Below are 18,952 nucleotides of genomic sequence, written 5' to 3'. Positions count from 1 at the left end.
AGTGTTAATACACATCTACTGCTCAGCTCTGGTGTTCCTTACAGTAGGTTCACTTATGATAGGCAACTTTTTTGATAATAGGATAACATTTGCAAGATTTTATAACAACAATTAGTGATTAATGCATGTTATCACATTGCATTTACATTTTAGGCCCAGAATGTAACAGTGCAATTAAACCGTGAAAGAGCATGTGTTTGTTCTGGTATTTCATTCTGTAGTGCATTTTAAAGTGCACCTCTAAATAGTGTGTATGTTCAGGTCATTGTGTAATTGCTATTGCAAAAATAGATGATGTTCTTCATTTGTGGTCTGTGTTTCATTTTCTTGCTTTTGCATGAAACAAATGCATGCAATTTCAGTAGAAATCCAAGTCCTTAGCAATTTGGTAGGAAGGTTTGCTGCCCAGCAGGCTAATGGCAGTAAATGTCCTTATTATGCTGGAAACTATAATGCTCCACATTTATAATAATCCTTACATTTGATAAAGCACCTTCACAATGAGTTTCACAGGATTTTACAGTAAACTGTAGTGATTGTGTATTTGTAGGCGAACGAAGCAGTCAATTTGTGCACAGCAGTGTCCCACAATTAGGCATGAAATGAATGACTAAATCTAACTGAAAGATTGGCCGGGACACCGAGGGATAATCCATTGTCTTTTATCCATTTTATTTAGTTTCCAATGCTCATAGGATCACTGGAGGACAACAAACAACAACAACNAAAAAATTACATTTGTAAAGCGCTTTTACGTCGGGAGGACGTCCCAAGGCGCTGAATACCATAGGTAATCCACAAATCCTGTGACTTGTTTTTCCAATTTAGCTTCACTTTGGCTGAATTGTATGTGCAGTGATGCAGTGACATTGGGTCTAATTTGCAGGATTTTATAACAGGATTCCTTAATGAATTCCTGGGGGCTGGAGTGCTGTACTTCCAATTATCAGAAAGAATCTCCATTTGTGCAATACAGATTCCTTAGTAAGGAATTCTGTTAAGAAACACTGCAAATTTAACCCCCTAATTCTGCTAGATTTTGAACCCTTCTAGATACTCATGTCATTTAAGGACTAAAATATTAAAGTCATATTTGATTTTTTTAGGAACTGGAGAAAATTTACTTTTTGTTTTGCCCACAAAATACAATCAATCCACTTTACAGTATAACCTGTCAAGCGCTTTGAGATGTCTCAACATCATGATAAGATGCTATATCAAATGTAAGGGTTATTATTATTATTCAAAATTAAAACTCAATTCAGCAATTTGTCAAATGCTAAGAGAATAGAGTATATCTTGATTAAGTTGGAATTTCGCCCCCTGAATTCCTCAGTAAGAATTTTGGAATAATACATTTTAAAAGTGACCTCAAAATCAAAGTTCCACTTTGGTGTTTTGTCTCTTTGCATCTCTGTGAGTTAACTTATTTACTCACTAAGATTAAAGAAGCACGAGCTGAAAAACACAAAACTGTAAAGTGGAAAGATATCACCAAATTTCCAATATGGTTTGAAAGATTAATGATAGGTTTCTACTGCAAACAAAACTTAAGCTGTTCTGTGTAGCCACACTCTAGTTTCTGACTGCTTAAATAGTCTGCCTGGATTGCATCTATATTGAGCTTAGCTCAGGACAAAAATGTTGCTGATTTCAAAAAAGAATAACAATGCAGAAATTTGGCTTACCACAGCTGCCATCATCCTTTCTGAGGAGGTTAGAAAAAGTCTGATGATCACCCATTTCAGTGAATGGAAAGTCCATGCTAAGAAAAGAAACATTGTTCACCTGATGGCGGGTAATATGTGCAGACCCACCAAACCACCCTTGACATAAAAGATTTCACAAGCACAATTGCAGGATAAAACTACAGTTATGTCTCTTGCAAAAGAACAATAGAAGAAACAAAGGAAGCAAAAGACAATGAAGATAATGGTTTAAAACATATAGTGCTGTTTTTGAACGGGTCTTCAATATAGAGTTTGAATTCCATGTACTACCTGGCAAACATGGGTTTAGATTGGCCACGTAATTTGGTGAGTGCATTAAGGCACAGTTACAAGTTAAATTCTTGGTGCCTCAATGTGCAATGTCATTTCCTGACCATTCACTTTACGGTTGTTGGACCTCGTTGTGCCCAAAATGGCTGCTGAGTTTATCAGGAAAATATTTACCATACTTAACTATAATAACAGTAAGTGTTCTGAGACATGATAAGGCCCTATAACAATACAGTTTTTTTATGTTGGCTTATTCCCATATTGTGTTGGCCTGGCTCATTTGGTAGCACTCTTGCCTCTGAATCAGAAGCTTGTGGGTTCAAGCCTCACTTCAGGACTTGGAAATCATATAATCTAAGATATCCGTCCAATGCAGTATTGGGGGTGTGCTGTGTTATTGGAGGTGCCGTCCTTTGGATGAGATGTTAAACCACGGCCCCATTCTCCAGGTGGGCATTAAAGATTCCATGCCACTATTTGAAAAGAGAAGGGAGTTTCTCCCAATGTCCTGGCCACAAATCCCCCAAATAAAATTGGTTATTCACTCAATGCCTGTTTGTGGGACACTGCTGTGTGCAAACTGGCAATTGTGTTCATTCATAAAATATACAGTCAATTCACATTACAGTATATTCTGTGAAGTGCTTTGAGACGTCTCGGAGACGTGATAAGGCGCTATATCAAATGCAAGGATTATTATAATTATCATTATTATCTATGCGTCAGGTCTATTCTATCAGCTATCTATCATTGACTTCAACAATAAGTTGCATTTATAGCATCAGTTGGAGTCTCAGAGCGCTGTTGATTCTCCAATACATTCTAAGGTTGGAAAAAATCTACTGGGGAGAAAGTCCACCTCGATTTAATCTATTTTTGTAGCACTGAGAATGCCCAGAATTAGACAAAGTTCTTTTCATGTAGTTTTGTAAGCTGCAACTTTGAAGTTTCGAATCAATGCATCTGGAAAGGATCAGAGAGTAATTTACTGCGTGTTAAGGTGCCACACTATGACTATTATAAACCAGTTTTGAATGAATTACTTCAAATTCCCAAATGGCAGGTATCACAGTGCTGCTGAAAGGGTGTTGTTGCAGTCCCTGTGTGTTTGCAAATTAAGTGTCTTGCAAGAATTCCTCCAAGAAACAACTTAACACTCAGCAAATTTCTTTCCATCTAACAAATAGTTGCGTAGTGATTAATGCACAACAGCATGTCAAATTGTTTTCAACTTTAAAAATATCCTTATTTCTGTTACATAATTGTTTTTCAAAATTATAGAATCATAGAAGGTTAGAGCACTGAGGTCCATTCCCATTGCATCTGACCTAGTGCTGGTCCTCCCACTGGAGATATCTTCTTTAATCTGATTTCCCAGCTCTTTACCCATACCTTTAAATATTATTTTCCTCGAGTATTTATACACTTCCCTTTTAAGTGCTTTTATGGACTTGCCTTTAACAATCTTTTGTGCAAAGCATTCCATCTTATGATAACCCACTGTGTAAAAACATGTCTTCTAATTTCCTTGTTTTTTCTTCTGCTACTGAAACCTCAATTTATGCTCTTTTGTTATTCATTCGTCTATCAGTTGCAACAACCGTTTTTTACACTAGTAAACAATTAATAATTTTGAAACCCTGTTAGATTCCCCCTCAACGTTCTCTTCTCCAGTGAAAACAGTACCAACTATTCAAGTCCCCACATACCTATAAAGAAATTGCATTTTTATTAAGTTAGACTAACTTCCTGCCTCTGTCTTATTCCCTCTATTCAGATTGCACCTGAAGACTTTCCTCTTCAACCATGGCTATGGTTATCTTCCCTCTCTCCTTGGCTCAGCATCAAATGACATCATGTTTCAGCTCTGCAAAATGCTAACTGCATGAAGTGTGCTATATAAATGCAAGTTGGTGTTGTTGATCTAACAGCAAATGTTAGGAGACTATTTGATTTTAGGGTGTTTCATAGCCAAGCTTGATCCTACCGTCACGTGATACCTACACAAGCAACCTTTCAGCAAGAATTTCTGGAGCTTAAGAATGGCAATTCTGTTTTACAATCCTTACACTAACCAAGTCAACTGTAGTGCCCAACTGCTGCCTCGGCTGAAGGGTGAGATTCATGTTTGTATGGCCTTGTGTCAGGGCATTTATCCAGTTGATCAATAGGAGCTTTACCATAATAATAATAATCCTTGCATTTAATATAGCACCTTATCATGTCCTTGAGATGTATCAAAGTGCTTCACAGAATCTATTATAAAGTGGAGTGACTGTGTATTTTGTGGGCCAATTGCACACAGCAGTGTTTCACAAACAGTCATAGATTTTTTTGAATACTAATACTCAAAGCTTCTTTTCCCTGTCTTTTGGCAATTTTCTCCTCCAATTTTCTTCCTGTCTTTCCCGAAGAGTTTTGCTAACGTTTTTCTTCTACTGAGCTAAAACTAAAGTTCCTCAGCGTCAGTCAAATTCCATCTTCTTGCTCAATGCTCATTATTCAAGTGTCAACCTTGAATGGCTATTTGATCGCAGACGGAATCACAACCGTAACTTATCCTATCATCTCCCGACATCAGGCGTGGTGGACCTCAGGCTAAGGTTGTTGGATAACTAATAGGAACGGGAATCCAAGCTAACTTTTTCTCTCAGTAGGACCAGTTTAGCACGGCTAATGTCTCCCTTGCTTTGATCATCTACCTTAGCACCAAGCGCTCTGGGACGTTACCTTGCATGAGCGGCGCTATACAAAATGCAAATTGTTGTTGTTGTTTTGGTGTAGAGCAGACCCAAGGATTGAATCTGGGAAAACTTCCCAACCTGTGTGGCAGGAAGTTCAGTGGCTCACTGAACAAACTTGTTGGGAAATTGGGGAGCGGTTATTATTCCTCCTTCAATGTGCATCAGCGTGATGATCCATGACACTCCTGCGGCTTTAGTGAATCATCCCATATTTATATTAATTCTTCCACATTTGTGTTATTAAAAAAAAAGTATGGATTTTATGAATGGAGCACAATTACCGTGGAGAAACTGTCCTGCAAATTTTACTTCCATACCCGTGAACATTCTTGCAAATTTCAACCCCCACCCCCCCAAAAAAAAATCTCAGCTGCACTTTAGCAAAACTATGCCTAACCTTTCACTAAGCTGAGCAATTTCTGTGATAATGTCTCAGCTCTGTTTGCATACTTTTGTGCACATTGCAGAGCTGCTCCCTGCCAACTCATACCCGAAAGAAGGTAATAGTATCTATCTGCTGAAACTTGCGAAACCACTTCAGACGATAAAGAGGGGAGCAAAAAAGCGTTTGGAATCAAATCGACCTCTTCTGCGAAGGGGGGGGGGAGCAAAAGCAGGAGAGAGAGAGAGAGAGAGAGAGATCAGCTTTGCAATAAGGAAATGCGGGTCCGGGGGGGAAAAAAAGGCACACCAGGTTGTGGTGTAAATAACTCTTTTAAGGACATGGATGCGAGCAAGTTCCTTCCTCGCCGTGTGTGTGTGTGTGTAAAAAAAATTTTTTTTTGCAGCATTTCCTCGGGCTAAATGTAGTCCAGGTTTTGAATTAATACGCGCAGGTTTCGATTCCAGTCCTACACACACACATATATCTATATTTATATAATATGCACACACACACACACATATATATACATATATATATATATATATATAATATGCACACACACAAAAAAAAACTGTGCATTGTGTTTGGGGAGGGAGGGGAGGGGAGGGGAGAGGGGAAGGGAAACGACACCGAGAAGATGATATGCAAATAGGGAAAGGAAGAGAGAGAGAGAAAAAGGGGTTTTGCAAAGCAGAAGCCCACAGAAGGTGGGGTGAGGAGCTGGAGTGAAGTGACTGTGTGAGTGACTCCCCTCCAGTCTCTCCTCTCTCTCTCTCTCTCTCTGCAGTTCCTCGCTCAGCAGCTGTCTGTCGTGCGCGCCTGCGCACTGGGCCACCCCCGGAGGGCTTTTTTTTATATATTATACTCGTGACAGAATTTGGGTAAGAAACGGTGCAATTTTGTTTGATATTTTTTTTTCCGGTGCGGGTGTGGGGGGGTGTGGGGGAAAAAAAAATGTATTATTTTTTTCCCCTTCTCTCGTTTGTCCTTCTTCTCTCTTCCCCATTCCCTCCCTCCCTCCCCAAAAAAAAGAAGAGAGAGAGAGAAAAAGAAAGAAAGAGAGAGAGAGAGAGAGAGAAAGAGAAAGGGGGGGGGGGGGAGAAAGCAAGAGAAAGAGAGAGAAGGAGAGAAGGAGAGAGAGAAGGAGAGGAAGAAGAAAAAAAATTACACCAGGACGAAGCCTCTCGGACATCTCAGGACAAATAGCCCTGTGCACTCCTCCTCCCTCCTCCCTCTCTCTTTCCCCCCCTCCCACAAAGGTATGCCACTTGTTTATTTCCCCCTTCCCTCTCTCCCCCCCTCTCTCTCTCCTCTCTCTGTGTGTGTGTGTGTCTCTCCTCTCCCGTTTTTTTTTTACCTTCAGTGTTTGCCCGTTCGCTGTTAAAACTTGCGTTTAAAAAAGTAGTTGCAGTGGGAGAGAGAGAGTGAGTGAGTGAGAGAGAGAGACTGAGTGAGTGAGTGTGTGAGAGAGAGAGAGAGAGAGAGAGTGTGAGAGCTGGTGCAGGGAGAGCAGAACAGTCTCTCACTCTCCACTCACTCACTCACTCACTCACTCACTCCAGCATTTCGGAGAAAAAAATAATTTTAATTATTAGAGAGAGACAGAGAGAGAGTGCGTGTGAGTGAGTGTGTGAGAGGGGGAGAGAGGAGGAAGGTAATAAATTGCAGAGACAGACAGAGAGAGAGAGAAAGACCCAAATAGATAGACAAATAGAGAGAAAGAGAGAGAAAAAGAGAAAGAGAGAGAGAGAGAGAGATCCTCGCAAAACCGCAAATAAAGCCGGAACACAAATGCATTACAGCAAAAAAAATGCAAATGGGGTGTTGTTTTGGGGGTCAGAAATGTAAGATGATGATGATGATGATTATTGATGATGATGATGGTGGTGATGGCTATTGATGATTATTGCGGTGCGCGTTATTACTGTGCGCGTTACCATTGTGTTGAAATAATATTAATAATAATAATATTAATAATAATAATATTAATAACATTGAGACAGAGCAGCAGCAGCTGCTCCTCACATCACTTTGGTCCCCATTTGTCCTTTGCTGGACGTCTGGGCGATGCCTTGTACCCCCTCCACCCCCCTCTCCCCCCCCCGGGTATGTGGTGTCTCTAACACAGGCAACAGACAGGGAGAGAGGAGAGACACTCACACACTCTCTCACACACTCTCTCTCTCTCTCTCACACACACACACACAAGCGTTTTAAATGCAACGTGTCTCCCCCTTCCTTTTTTTTTAGGCCTTTAACATTCAATATAGACTCCGCCATTTTGAGCCACTGCCCCCCCCCCCCCCCCTCCCCTCATAAAATAAAATAAAATAAAATACAAGAAGTGTTTTGAGGAAGAGAAATCTCAGAGAGAGGGAGAGGGGGGAAAGGAGGAGACGAGACATGACATGGTTTTTTGGGGGTTTTTTTTGTGTGCAACTGGGTGGGGGGAATGCTAAATGCTGGCACTTTTTTTGGGGGGGGTGGGTTGGGGTGGGAATTAATGTTCTTGTTGCATATCAAGTCTTTTTGAGGTGCAATTTAAAAATAGTGAAATTTCTCCAGGATTTGGTGTTGGGTGTGTTTTCTATAAATCTACATATAAATGAACTGCCTTTCCTCTCCCTCTCTCCCTCCCTCCACACTCACACTGTGTCAGGAGGAGTCAGTGACAGGTTTTATTTGCCACTCTAACACCCCCCCCCCCACCCTCCCACACACACACACACACACACCCCAGAAAAAAATGATCAGAACTCCCTCATCAAGTTACATTTCTTGTCAAATTGTGTTGAAATGACCTGTTAAATGCTCAAGTCTCGACATTTCGAAATTGTGCTTTTCCTGTTGTGTGTGTTTTTTTGTTAAATCCCCCCCCCCCTCCCCCCCCCAAAAAAAAGGTTTGGAGTAACGTTTAAGTTATTCCACAGTCTGAAGCTAAAACAGGGGAGGTAATGACATTAAAGTCGCCCTCCATAAAAGCTGTCCTTTCTTTTGCTGTTTGTAATTTGAAACAACATAGTTTGAGAGGATCCTGGAAACTTTCAAGTGCAAAACATGTTTTTTTTATTTATTTATATATAAATATATATATGTGTATCTATCAAGTGGTGTGGGGCGACCCCAAGTGGTGCCTTGTGCAGTGGCACAACCAGAGATCAAACTTTTAACACAATTGACAACACACAAACACCATATTGTAAGGCGAGTGATCCTATTCAAAGTATATTTCCTGAAGTCGATGCTGGACGTTGGTTACTTTAAGATGTGGGAATCTATTTACCCCGTGTCTGAAAGGGGCTTTCTATTTTATCTGCTGTGTCTCCCATGAGAGTGTTTTATTGTATTTTCTGTTGTTCATTATACAGTTTAATGTCAGTGGAATCAATGCAGTCAGTCCCACCTATTACCTTCCTACAGGTGAGATGGTGTGATAGATACCTATTGCATCTGCTACTGTACCTCATACTACTTGAGAAATGGTTTCAGGCAGCCTTTGGGTTTAGACACTTTACCTAAGAATTTACATCATTGCTGCCTTGTTAATTGAGTGAGTTTAGCCATCAAGGAATAATCTTGGGAAATGTGTATTTAATTTTCAAGCAAGACCTGTCCTTTCAGCAGTGGTAACTTTTCCACAAGGAGAAATAATAGTTTGAATCGTCTTGTGCATGGCAGCAATTAACCTAACCCGCTGCTTCTCCTCGGGTGCTTCTTGCAATCAGCGAGTAGTAACGAATGAGGATTTTGTACCAAATCTGTCCTGCACTAACTATTTTAAACCTGATGCCCTTTTAAATACACTTCCTGTAACATAAGAACATAATTTGCTAGGCGAAGGAAAACCAAGGTCCATCCAGTTCACCTTCCACCATCCTGGCAGTCACATGACATATCTTGCCCCAAACTCTACATTATATCCCAAGATATTATTTCTGAATAGAAATCTATCTAATTTGTTCTTGAATGAATCAGCACTTTCTGCTTCTTCCGTCTCCCCAGGAAGCCTGTTCCATGCGCTCACTGAGGTAGTGTTTCCACAGATTCGTTCTGAATTTACCCCCTTCATTCACAGGCTGGGTCCTTTGGTTCTACTGTTCTGGACAAGATAAAGGAAAAGGAAGAACTTGCTATATGTTATCTTCAGCCACCGTCTTTAATAATGATAATAATGTACTTGCATTTGTGCCTTATTTCAAAACTTCTCACAGTAATTACTGTTAAATGTGGCAACTATAACTGTAGGCATAGACAAACAGCAGACAATTTGCATATAGCAATGTCCCAGAAACAGACAGGAAGTAAATAACCAAGTTCATTGGAGGTTTGTCGATCAGGGAAACTCTTATTTTTAAATAGTATCATGGGTTTTTATCATCCACTGTACTGAATAGGTAGATAGGACTTCAGTTTAATATCTCATCTGAAGAACAGCACCTCCAACAATGCAGCATTGTAGGGTCAATCTAGATTATGAGCTCCAAGTCCTCAACACGACTCTGATCCAGGGGCAAGAGTGCTGCTATCTGAGCCAAACTGGTTTGTGCACTCATAGAGGGGCATTACAGACTTTCAGCATATTTAACATGAGCAATTTGATTTGTTTCTCCTCAGCAAAGAATCCAGGTCAGACTGATAAACAGTACCCTGTGAGAGTTAGGAAAGATTCTGCACTTTCCTACTCTATTAGAACATTTTTAAAAAATTGTATTCTAAGTGCATACCGTTATTACTGGGATGACCACTCTTTGTGTGATAAATATTGTTTAAAAGTTGGATCAAAACTACTGTGTATTGTTACCATATTTACTGATTCAATTATGTGTTTCATACGGAATCCAGGAGAGTGATTATGGCAATTGGCATGATTTTCAGGGTAAATATTACTAACCCCAGCATGCTAGATACTACAAGAATCCCTCTTGTCAGGATCTTAAAACTTTGGTGAGGGTTTATATCCTGCATGTTAAGGCTTGTTTGGCAACAACAGTTGTTGAAGTGAGCAATAAGATTCATGCAGAGAGAAGGTACAACTTAGAGTAGTGGTAGCACCCTGAGTCAGGTTGTGGGTTCAAATCCCACGTTGGGACATGAACTCACATACTCTAAGATGACACTCCAATGCAGTGCTGAGAGAGAGTATGTTTCATTGTCGCAGGTGCCGTCCTTTGGATGAGATGTTAAAGTGAGGTTTGATCTGTGTGTTCAGGTGGATGTTAAAGATCCCATGGCAGTATTGAAAAAAGGAGAGTTCTCCTGTTGTCCTGGCCGACAATCTCCCAAATAAAATTGGTAATTTGTTCCATGGCTGTTTCTGGGACATTACTGTGCAAATTGTGCTGCCATATTTGCCTACAATTACATAATCACTCCACTTTACAGTAAATCCGTGGAGTGCCTTGAGACTTCCTTCCGACGTGATAAGGCACTAGACCAAATACAAGGATTATTATTATTATAATCAATAAGATTAGTTCTGTAAGAAGTAACATTATGTAGTCTTGTTAGAAAGAGCATTGCTCTTTATTATAAGACTCAAACTACAGACGCTCATCTCGTTTCAAAGCTTCTCATACGAATAAGAGGAAAAAAAGATTTTGACTAAGCTTACCTCCACTTGACTAATTGGATTAGCCAGAAACCATTAGGATGGGGACAAGGACAAGGGCAATTGAATGCAAACCTGATTATAAGTACTTTAGACACGCGCTCAAAGTGGGAGGTGTCTAGACAATAATTCCTCACTGCCCAATAATGACAGGAGTAACAAAAGAACCATGTGGTCCTAACCATATCAATGACTTGTAGAAATAAATGACCATAGGATTTCAGGATTAAAAAGAGACGTTCTGTGGCAGTAGGTGTATCAGACTTTTTATCTTTGAAATTAATATTTAGTTAGATTCCCTGTTTTTAAGGATGGGATACAGTGAACAAATTGAGCTGCTCTCTTATTGGGTACATTAAACAACATATTGCACTACTAAAACTATAGGTTGATTGATTTTTTTAAATTAAGGGAATGGTCTCCATTATAACATATACCTTTCAATGCCTCAAAGCACCTATATGTATGTTTATTGACGACAAAAAGCAAACAGAATGAATATCCATCAGGCCACCCTTTGCAGTAGCCTTGTTAGAAATTTGTCAGGTTGGAAGCAGCTTCACAAGGTCCATTAAAAGAAATCTCCTTTTCATAATAAGATGGTGGATTTGCGAAAAGCATTCAAAGAAGAATAAAGTTTGAAATGTTTTGGTGTTCTTTGACACAGCTTTTTTACATGTCCTAACAGGGTAAGGCAGCAATAAACAAGATGCAGAATATGGTGCGCCATGTGACTAAATCTGTTGAGTTCAGATGCCCAATAGGCATGTTCAAGTGACATCGTGCTCTGGTTAGCTCGTACTTGGAGTACTCCATACAGTTTTGGTTGCTGTGAATAGAGGGGTGTGTGAGGACCATGGAAGTGCAAAAGAGAACAAAAAGGATGATTTCTTCATTTGGAGGGATGAGATATCAAGAATGACAGGGACACTTGGGCCTTGAAAAGAGATGTTGTAAATTGGACCTTATGGATGTATATAAGTTGCTAAATGTGATAGGAAAATTAACCTCAGAATAAAAGTTTTAGATGCCCCAAAGCATAGTAACATTGGAATAGGAGTGGGCCATTCAAATGCAATGAGCCTATTCCACTATTTTATTGGAACATGGCAGATATTGTCATCCCATTTCCTCATCTTTTCTCCTTATATCACTTTACAGTATATCCTGCAACGTCTCAAAGACGTGATAAAGCACTGTATGAAATGCAAGCATTATAATATATTGCTTAATGCCCTTACTTTTCATCTAACACTTAAGCAAATCAATCGATGCAGCAACAAAGACACCAGGAAAAAGACCACAGCGATTCAAGTTTGTGAAGGGCAGTTTTTGGATAAGGATTAGGAAATATCTCTATATCCAGAGGATAATCAATAGCTGTGATTGATTACCAAAAATGCTTCATTTAAGAAACATTTTGATCTTGTATTGGTTATGGTGAGTACTCTGGGTGAATGAGATCAAATGGGCCAAAGACCCTTATCCATCTGTACATCTCTTGTGCTACGTATTGCAGTCTTGTGTACCCTGTTAGTGTTTGTGGCAGGTATGACAGCTAAAAATGCAGCAAAGTCCTTTCGCCTACCTCAGCCTGCAGTTTAGACGCACAATACAATTTAAATGTACTATAACAAAAAGGGTAAAATGCACAACATTTGTGATTGTACATCAGATAAATTTTTGCTGTGCTACAATCATTAGAATTTATTTTTTTCCCACTTGGTTTCCACTGATCCAGTTTATAAACCAAAAAATTGCAAATAGCAAATTTGGAGCCATGTTACTTTTTAGGATTGTATGAAATAAATTTTTAGTTACTTTTAATAGATAATTTATGATTTGTAAAGTGATTTGACTGTAAAAATAGCAATAAGCTGCGATGAAGAGATGAATACTCAATAAGTTGTTGTGAGTTCTGTCTTCCATAAGCGTAGGCTACAACTAGGGTCCATATAATTGTAATATGACAACAACAAAATTACATTTGTATAGCACCTATCACATCGGGAGGACATCGCAAGGCGATGACATACTGCAACCTAATTTATTCATTGAGGGACCAGCCAGAAACTTTAATATTCTCCATATATTTAAAAAAATTGTCTATTGGGTTTTGAGTTCATGAAAATTAGTAATCAACCATTAGTTTGTAGCTCTGGGTAATGGGTGCCATTAATTGTTACCTTGGATCCACTAAATGCACTGTAAGTACATTAGATTTACTCTGTGGTTACACCGACATCTAAAATATGCAATGACTATTTGAAGACCCAATCATTTTTCAGTTTAGGAAATTCTTCCCCAAGACTGTAAATCATAGAATTTTAGAATTGTACTGCCCTGAGGAGGCCATTCAATCAATTTTGTCCATATCAGTTCTTTGAAAAAAAATCAGTGTTCAGAGAAAACCTGCAATTCCGTTTGGTCAATAATCCTCCTTCAAACTAGTCATTCATGACTTTGTTCACAGCAATTTATGATTAGTAATAATGGAAGCATAGATAAATAGTTCATATTTACCATGGCATACTACAAACTAGATATAAATCAGTTAATTAATAATGCAAAATAAATTGTATTAAAATTAAAGGAATGAATGACTGAACCAGTTATGATACCAAGTGTGTTCCAATAATGAATGATCACATACAATATGTACAGCTGGCATACTGATGAGAGTGTTACTAATAAGCCAGTTAGTTCCTTAAATCAGTAGCAGAAAAAGCAAAGGCTGAATTACTATACATATTGAGAAACCAATTAAGGCTGAAGATAAATTGAATTTCATGAGTTTGAAGAAATTAATTTAGATTGAATTTATTGATCAGCTGCCTGGTTTAAAAAAAACATTTCAAGAGCGATAGCTCTCACCTTACATCGCCAGTGGCAATCTTTTCCAAGTCCTATTTAAGTATTATACCAGCACAATTATATAGTGATGGAGATGGCGTGTAATCCAGTTAATAGATATGATACAGCTATTTTTTCTTTGAAATTAAGTGTTGTTTAAAAAGAGCAACCTTAGCAGTTCACTCAGTGGTCTGATGGATAAAGGCACTGCTTGGTTTAGGTTGGGACGTCTTTCTGACATGAAGGGCGCTAAACAAGTGTAATTTGTTGCTGTTAGTTGACTAACCTTAGCCAGGAAAGCAGTTGGAGGCACTGTAGCTGGCTTGTTGGTTAGGGAAAGGCAAAATCAACCAGGTTTCATGTCGCTGATTGCTGCCCAAAGATTTCTCTTTAAAGGAACTTATGCAGTAATGATAGGTGAGGTCAGGATTTGGCTTGGCTGTGATGACCCCCACCATCAAATAGCCTAGGAGCATTCATTGACTAATAAATGGCTATTTGTACATTGTACCTGATGATACCCATGAATCTTTATCCCAGCAAGATTCAGCGTATTCAGAAGCAAGAAATTGACAAAAATAACAATTTACATTTATATAGTGCCTTTCATACCAAAAAAACATATCAAAGCATTTTGCACACAACTGATTGGGAGCTAGATGTAGGGTCTTAGGAAACACTGCTTCAAAAAAGTAAAATCACTTTAAATTCTTTATAATTTCAAGAAAGTAAGTACTTCCAAGTCTTTTCAGAATAACCCAAAGTTGAAGTCAGCTCATTAAAATAACAAACATGGAGCACACCCAGTGTTTTAATCTACAACAAAATTACATTTATAGAGCGCCTTTCATGTTGGGAGGACATCCCAAGATGCTGGACAGTCGGGGGTCAGGACCCGAGCATGGGGGAATCTAGCTTCTTTACCAAGTGCAGCACGTGATAATTTTGTTTTAAGAGAAGTGGCATGTTGACACTGGAAAATCGCTCATAGTGCAGTCCTAGTCTTTAGATGTCAGGTGCCGACCAGACTTAGTTGGTAGCAATCTTGCCTCTTGAGTCCAAACCCACAACTTTTGAGATTTTGAACTCACAGTTTGGGCTGACACTCCAATACTCTGCTGGGGGAATACAGCATTGTTGGAGGTGCCATCTTTTGGGTGAGATCTAAAACCAAGGCCAATTCAGGCAGATGTTAAAGATCCCTTGGAATTATTTGAAAAGGGAAGGGAGTTTCTCCTGCTGTCCTCACCAAGAATCCTCCAAATAAAGTTGATCATTCTCTTTATGGCTGTTGGTGGAACATCGCTGTTTGCAAATTAGCTACCGCATTTATCCACAAATTCACAGTCACTACACATCCTAGTAAAATCATGGGAAGCATTTTGAGATCTCTCTAGACGTGATGAGGTCCTACATCAAATGAAAAGATTATTATTTTAATATTATTATCATATTTAAATATCCTGGTGTTTGCATGTGTGGAACATGTGAAGTTGTCATACTGTCTACAAGATAACATTATACATTTTGCTTATATGCAGAACCTCCACATAGTCCTGTATCTACCAGAGCTGCACATGAATAAATGATGAGATTTCTCCTGATATTTCTTGCTGGTACTGTTACTATTATTTAGATAGTGGCAATTATCTACAATGAATGGGAAATGTGTAGTTGTTACTGCGGCAGAAGTCCAGTGACAATGGTCATCTAGGAACTCGCAGTGACCACAGTGACCAGTGTGCTAAAACTCACAGACTATTGGTACAAAGTCAGCAATAGAGCAGATACTAGGAAATAGGAAACTAGTAACTCAAGAGGTTTTTAAAAGTTTCTAATAATTTACCAAGATAGGTAATCAGGCAGCATGAATCTGTATTAATGAAAAAGTCCAATAATGTATCAAATAATAGTGGCGACGGAAAAGTACTCCTCTAGAAAGCATTAGAGTTACTGGTGCCTTGTGACTAGAAAAAGCACCTTGGCACATAAAGTGCATTTCTGGCAGGGTATCCCATGTAGGTCATGTTGACTTTGTGAACCCTCGTTTTCTCTAGGAGGGCTTTTTAGCTCCAGTGTCAAACAAATTCAGGGATGAGAGCATTTAGTTTGGGGCCATTAGTAAGAGTTTGAGGAAAAAAACAAAACCACTGGTGAGGCACTGGGATGGGAGAAACTTATAGTGAATCTGGTATCAAGAAACAATGAGGTTAGAGAAAGGTGGGAAAAATAGATGAGAACATTAAAAAGTAATTAAACGTTTTGATCTTCGCACTGGGCAAAAGATTTAACAGATGCTCATGGAACTGGGAAGAATCCCAAGCTGGTTGGTGACATCACTTCCAGTTTTGGTTGCAGTTATGTTTCTTTTGCACAGGAAGTGATTACAGTATTTGTGTATTCGTCAATATTTGTAGACTGAACTGCATCAAAAACAGCCACTGTTTAAATTGTTGTATTTCAACATACACTGTTTTGCACTGAGAAGTTGAAGCAGTAGCAGAGATTAATGTTCAAGTCTCTAAATATTGTCCCAACTTTTTTTAAAAAAGAGCATGTTTGCGTTGTAGTAGATTTAGAACTTCTCAATGTTAGTTTGGTAGTACAGCAGGGTATTACATACGTGGAAGATACACGTTCAAGGTTAGGATCGTCAACAAACTCAGAAAACAGTGCAAAGCAAATTCTGATAACCAACGCTCCATGCAGTGAGTATACAGGGATTGGGTTTGCTATTAAAGGACTCATCCTTAATCAAAGCACTTTTTATTGAATTCATTTCTTCCCTTACAATTATCTATGTCTGTTATCTAAGTTGCACACTTTACAAGAGTGTATACTGTTTATATGTCTTTTGCTGTGGTGCTAAAACAGGTTTCTTTTAAAAACGTTTGCTTTAATGTAAAGTAGGACGCTTAAGCATTGGACAGTATTTACGTTGGCTTGACTGTGGGTGAGTAATGAAGTAGATGCTGAGTTCAGGCACATGCTGAGCAACTTCTGGTTGCAATAACCCGTGCTACACATTGGCCCAAGATTTTACTAAGTGAATTGATCGAATAAGCACTAAAGCTGGTTTAAAAGTTGTGTATTTCTTATTTCCCATGCTGCAGTTGTTATTAACTTTTAATTTTAAATTTAACCCTTGAGTGCTTTCAAATTGTACCCTTTTAACATTATATCTGAGGAACTGATTTTGCCTATTTCTCTGAATGAAGATATGTTTATTTTAATGTCAATTGGACATTTATGCCAAACTATTTAAATGTTGTAGAATTTGAAGCAGTCCAACAAAGCATTTTATGATGGTGAAGTCCCAATGACTGAGTTATATGAAAACTCTGTCAGTATGACACAATTCTCCTTTGTAACAATCTGTATATTTGTGTACCATAAGTGTTGCACATTAACATTTGATTTTCGAAAGGTAAGGAGATAATGGTACACTTAAACAATCTTTTGGTTCAGACACAGTTGGAATGTTTTGTACAGTTTTGGATACCTATAAAATCAATAGAAAGGTGAATTGTGGGATGTTACCAGGGATGAGAGGATTTAGTGTTGAAGAAAAAGTTAGATGTTAGGGCTTTTCTTTTACTAGAACTAAGAAGGTTAAGGGATGACCTGGTTCTCTGCAACCGTGCCTTCACCTCCCCTCTCGACTCTCTACCCCCTCCTCATCTCTCCCTTCCCTCCCCTCACCCTGATCATTTCCCCCCTGCTCGGGTCCCAACCCAACTGTCCAGTGCCTTGGGACGTCCTCCCGACGTGAAAGGCGCTCTATAAATACAATCTTCTTGTTGTTGTAAAGGTTTACAAGATAACGAAAGGTTGTGTTAGGATAAATAGTAATAGATTATTTCCACGGTTAACATGGCATTAAGTAGAGAACATAAATTTAAGATATGCACCAAAGAATTCAATAGGAGGTTAGATAAAATGTATTTACACAGAAGGTAGTTGAAACGTGCAGTTCTCTGCCCACAAACTGTAGTTGAGACAGTGTGTATCTGTTCTTTTAAAAGGGATTGAATCAAATAGATTCTTGAAGAGGAGAAAAGTTAAAGAACAGAGTGGATGAGCTGAAGACTGAAAACTGTTCGATATTCTGTTTAGTGGCTGTCGCTATGATCTTCTCCTACCCCACTCTTTTCTGTTTTATTTTTGGTCAGCTGGGTGCTTGACACATGTTGAAGCCCATTACCCTGCTTAAGCGTATCCAAACATGACTGAGAGTTCCATATATGTATGCCACTTACACATGGAAATTTCCCAATTCTGGAATAGAATGCACACTGTCTTACTAGAGCGAAGCATTCTGCTTACCTGATTCTTACCTAATTGTTAAGCACAATTTGGCAAGTGCCAAGGCTTCAGGACCCCAGAGTGTGCGTTGGGTTTAACCTGCTAAAACCGCATAGCTTGTCATCGAGGTCAAGGTCTGGCAAGCTTTCCCACTGCTTGTCCAGGCAGGACCATCCTACCCTTTAGGGCGTTGGCTTGCAGGGTCAAAAGGAGCTGAGTGAGAAGAATCCCTGCTCCCAGTGGCTGGTCTGGCCCTCCATTCCTGCCAACGAGTGAAGCTCTCTGCCTGTCTCTCTGCTTGTCTCTCTGTCTGTCTCTCTGTCTGTCTGTCATCATCAGTGCCCTGGAGGACTGCGGACTGGATTGGCTCAGGAATTGGACCACTGAGACTGCCACAGAGGGTTGACTTAATTCTGACATTCTATTGCCAAGCCAGTGCAGCTCCAAGTAGACCCCACTTACCTTTCCCCCCACTAAGGGGATCAGTTCATGCCTAGCACCCACACTGTCCCCGTAAAACGCTTCAAGGTGTTATCTTACACAAAGGGTGCTATATAAATGCAGGAAATTGTTATTGTAATACGAGTGATTTTGTTTGTTCAGCTTTTGGTTATGAAGAATGGGGATTCCTTAAATTCCACTGTAGTACAATAGATAGTGACAACATTGTAAACAGCAGCCACTGAATATATGTTTAGCTACACTTTGAAGACAGTTCTTTAAACTAACTCTTTCACCATTTAATGGGTAAATATCTGAAATAATGCTTTTATAATGAACATTATATTAAAGATTTAAATTAAAGTATAATATTTTATTCGGAATTTTCAACTCCATTCTTACACAACTGTCATAGAAACAGAAGTATTTAGTACAGAAAGACATTTAACGCATTGAGTGAGTGCCTTTGCTGTTCATACAGCATTATTAGGTCACACAAGGTTGTTCTTTTTAAATTAATTTTCGATTTCTTTTCTCACATCGTTTTACTGCCAGGAGTATATTCAGTTCCCCTTTGAATGATTTCATTTATCCAGCCTCATAGCCACTTGATATG

At 39.1% G+C, this 18,952-nt stretch overlaps 1 protein-coding gene across 4 annotated transcripts in view; it reads left to right on the top strand.

The window, feature by feature from the left end:
• The first annotated feature begins 5,833 nt into the window (after positions 1–5,833).
• The window catches only part of l3mbtl3 (L3MBTL histone methyl-lysine binding protein 3), an 81,358-nt gene continuing 68,239 nt past the window's right edge, over positions 5,834–18,952 (top strand). The window contains exon 1 of one of the 4 annotated variants that reach the window (XM_007899247.2): positions 5,834–5,867. The gene's annotated coding sequence lies outside the window, so the exon portion shown is untranslated. Of the gene's footprint in view, positions 5,868–5,890; positions 6,011–6,305; positions 6,389–6,891; positions 6,974–18,952 lie in introns of those variants that run through there. The other 3 variants (XM_007899246.2, XM_042333280.1, XM_007899248.2) reach the window with 3 other exon arrangements.

Source organism: Callorhinchus milii, unplaced genomic scaffold (genome assembly GCF_018977255.1).
Source record: "Callorhinchus milii isolate IMCB2004 unplaced genomic scaffold, IMCB_Cmil_1.0 Scaffold3, whole genome shotgun sequence".
NCBI lineage: Eukaryota > Metazoa > Chordata > Chondrichthyes > Chimaeriformes > Callorhinchidae > Callorhinchus > Callorhinchus milii.
The sequence above is the reverse complement of the archived record's forward strand: the minus strand, read 5'-3'. Positions and strand labels throughout refer to the sequence as shown.